This window comes from Octodon degus, unplaced genomic scaffold (assembly GCF_000260255.1).
Source record: "Octodon degus isolate 3935 unplaced genomic scaffold, OctDeg1.0 scaffold00826, whole genome shotgun sequence".
NCBI classification, from domain to species: Eukaryota; Metazoa; Chordata; class Mammalia; order Rodentia; family Octodontidae; genus Octodon; species Octodon degus.
Window position 1 is genome coordinate 6,693 of NW_004525402.1, and position 3,903 is coordinate 10,595.

The window sequence follows — 3,903 nt, forward strand, 5'->3', positions numbered from 1 at the left end:
CTGGCTGGCATGTGGTGCTGGGGGATTGAATTGTGGTCCCTGTGCTTTGCTAAGCTTGTTCTAAGTAGGTGCTTTAGACCACTGAGCCATCTCACTAGCCCTGACAACCTTTTTAAACTAATGCCTTTGTATTTTAGACATTAAGAGCAATCATTATGTCTGTATACAGAAGTGGATATTTAATTTGCAATTTTTATTTTAGTTATTTCCACTAAGGTCTCTCTGATCACCTCCCCTTGATGTGTCTGTTGTTTTCCAGGCAGACTAGTTCATTCCAGTTACCTTTTCCCTCCTCTCTCAGTCAAGAGAGAAAGAGGGAGGATGCTTTTATAGGTCTGTGTCTAGCAAAGTGTCTGATCTTACTGGGTGCTGATCTATGAAGTTTGAATTCATTCAGTTGTGCTTAGCTTGCATCTGGCTACTGTGTTCAGCAGCCTGTGCTGTAGCCTGTTGAAGTCAACCTGTTGTGCCCCTCTGGAAAGATGTTCTGCTCCTGGATTAGCTGGATGGTTCTGGCCTCTAGCATCTCTGTTAGCATGTCAGTTGCAGAATTTCACATAGGGCATGTATGTCAGGCATGGCCTGGGTCTGCAGGGGTCCAGAGAGCAGGACAGAGGAACTCACAAATTCTGCATGGGACTGGTTCCCGAGGGATACAGCAGGCACAGGGAAGTGTGGAAGCTTTCCCACACACTTATTTATTACCAATGGAAACTTCAATAATCTTTTATTAACAGTGTGTGAAGTGTTAACTTTTTAACCCTTGTTAGAAGAAAAACAGTCTCAATCACATTCAGCTCAGTGGTGCAGACTCAGTAAGACAGTCTCTTAAAAAAAGATTTAAAAAATATGTATCTGTGTATTTTATAAAAATGTTAAATTTATCAGTGTTGCAAAAACAAACAAACAATCAAACAAAAAAATCAATCATAAAAGAAAAACCTCCAAAGCATCACTTGGTCGCCTGTGCTGCCTTACCCCACCCTAACCCTTCAGCACTTGGAGAATAATATTCATTTCTTTTTTTTTTCTTAGTGCAAGTTAATTTCTTATTAAAAACAAAAATTTCTGCTAATCTTTGTTCAACTTTTACCACCTACTACTCCAGGATTCACTTAGAGCACAGGAGAAAAACCCAGCTGGTTTTTATATTTAGCCTGATGTCTGCTAAGGCTTACATTAAGGACAATTCTCATTAATACTGGCATCTATGTCAACTGATTCACAATTTTGGGGCCACATTTCTTGAAGCTTGCAAAGAACCCTTAAGATTTCTTCAGAGACAGTTCTGGGATTTCTTGTTAGATAGAGGAGGGATGTTCTAAGCAGAAACGCAGAGAACCTTGTGAAGTATAAAGTCTAAACAAGCAGCAGGCATCAAACTATGGGAGGAGGTATTAAAAAAGTGCTTATCTCCTGTTCTGACTGTAAGGCTAAAGGAGATGAAGAGAACTAAGGGAATATTTAATCTCAGCTATCTTGTGAGAAGTGTGCATATTTTTCACCATGCCACCTCTGCCTTGTTTGGAGGACAATGGAAATACACAGAAGCAGTCAAAGGATATCTTTGCTACCTACTTCTGGCTGGATAAAGCTATCTTCTAGGACAGTCTGGTTACAGGATCTCCCTCAGTATTAAGCAGGGTGCTCAATATAACAAATTTTCAGTAATTTTGTAACTGTCAAATCTTTAACAGCAGTACCTCAAAAATCACCTCAAGAGATGACTACTATTCTGTAGGGTCACAGCTCACTTCTTGCTGCACTTCTGCAGCAGCTCACTGGCTTCAGAAAAATGTTAACAGCCAAAGAGTGTTCTATATGCTGACAATAGGGAGAGATGATCAGTCTTCAGGACATGGTGCTACTTCCTATCAATGACATTTCCCTTCTTCTGAGCATAAGAGCCCCAGATCAAGAAGATGAGGCTGTTCAAGTTCTGATTGAGAGAGGACAAGACAGCACCAGTGAACTGCTTATAGCCTCTGTCCTTATGTGAACTGGCTTAATGGGCCGAAACAGTGAGCAAAGCATTGAGCAAGAGGCCACCTTGCTTAGCCCATCAAGATAAATCTCCATGGCCATGATGAACAAAGCCATGTATGTCTAAAATAATCTATGTTGACAGATCTTTATAGATTTTTTGTCAAACTGGATGAGGGTGGAGCAGGTCTTTGGACACTAAAGTAGAACCTGTGAGCTTGTCTGTTGTAAGGATTCTGTCCCATGATGACAACTTTCACATCTGGTATGTCACACATCTGAGTCCAGGTGAAGACTTGGTGTGGAGATAGATAAACAGCATACTGTTTTCTTCTCTAACAAATCCCATTAACTCTATAAAATATGGTTTCCAAAACTCTGCTAGGGTGCTTCTTCTAGCTGTCCCAGAAGCCCACAGGCACCTTTTGGGCTGTGAACCTGAGTAGCACCATGGCCTTATTTCTCTGGATGTGGTTCATTTGCTTGGGACTTAGTGGTGAGAAGGGCCACATGCCAGGTTTGTATGGCCTAGCCTGGGGCCTTCTTGGCTTACTTGGCCATCACATTGCTTTTCTTTCCACCTGTACAGAGTTTCCTGATGATCATGCAGGAGCCAAAGCAGGAGGAAAAGCTCACCACCCAGGAACTTGGAATTGGCTTCTTTGTCCTTTTTTGAGTGTCTGGGTGAAAATCAGTATAATTCCCAGGAAATTTGAATCAAGGAAGGACTAATTTTTCCCCAGGGCCAGAACTGTTATTTACTCACTGATATTGAAGGTTACTAATTAGAATCTTTTACTTGAGAAAACAACATAAAGGTCTTTGTTTTGCAGAATGCTGAGACCCCAGCCAGAACATGATATTATTTTCCTCTGAATCTAGAAAAGCATTTTCATTCAAGTATTCTCATTTTATAGATTTTACTGTTTAGCACAGTAGTCATTATTCCAGGCCATATCTTCTTAGTAAATTTGCCTTTAACATCAGTGGTGGTTTTCTCTTTTAATTTTATCCATAATTTAATTCTTGTTTGATTTTTTCTGTTACATATGTTTTTGAGAGCGATATGGATAAAAGTGTCAAGTGATCAAATATGAATTTTGCTAACATATTGTGGAATTTTTTTGGAGAATACACTGAAGCTGGATCTTGACTGAAGGGTTGAAGTTTGATTAGAGGAAATAAAGAAAGAAAAAAGGAAAGAAAAAAAATAAAGAAGAAACAGCGTGATATTTTCACCCTTGCTATTTCATACTTCTTTCTACATACCTACTTTACATATTCTTTTAATTTTTCATGATAAATTTCTAAGTTACATATGAGGTTTTTGTGTTTTTCTAAACTGTAATTTCTGTTGCTTTGTTCCTCGCATCACTCAGATTCCTATTTTCCTCTTTGAGAATTATACCCCTCATATGATTGAACCTTACAAGTTCTTTTAAAAAGTGTTGAGACAGGGTCATCCTCTCTATCCCAGGATGGTCTTGAACTTGAGACCTTCCTGTTTTTGCTTCCTGCATAACTGGAATTGCAAATTGAAACTTGTTATGTTTCCCAAAAATTGGAGGAAATTGATCTACGATCTGAGGAAAATAGCTTCTAATTCAGGTAAGGGACAATTCTGCTATTTTGCAAATAAGATTAAAGTTTTCAATTTTGAATAGTAGAAATAATTTCTAAGGGTCAGAACAGATTAGTCTGTTTTAATTTTCTTATTCTTTTTTATGCAACCAAGATGAAGTGGACTGTGAGACAGAGAATAATTATTTTTTCAGGAAAATCTGTGGCATCGGGAGCTAAAGTTACAAATAGTTCACTAGTTGAGTGCTGAGTTTTAATGTCATTTTCCGTAGTGGGCAATTTTCAGGATGACAACTGGGGAGGTTTAGCAGCCTAGAATTATTGTTGTTCTTTTGTTTT

The 3,903-nt window shown here is 38.7% G+C and overlaps 1 pseudogene; it reads right to left on the reverse strand.

Annotated features, from left to right (window-relative positions):
* Positions 1-1,750: 1,750 nt before the first annotated feature.
* LOC101563129 lies at positions 1,751-2,495 on the reverse strand (annotated as a pseudogene).
* Between the last annotated feature and the right edge of the window lie 1,408 nt (positions 2,496-3,903).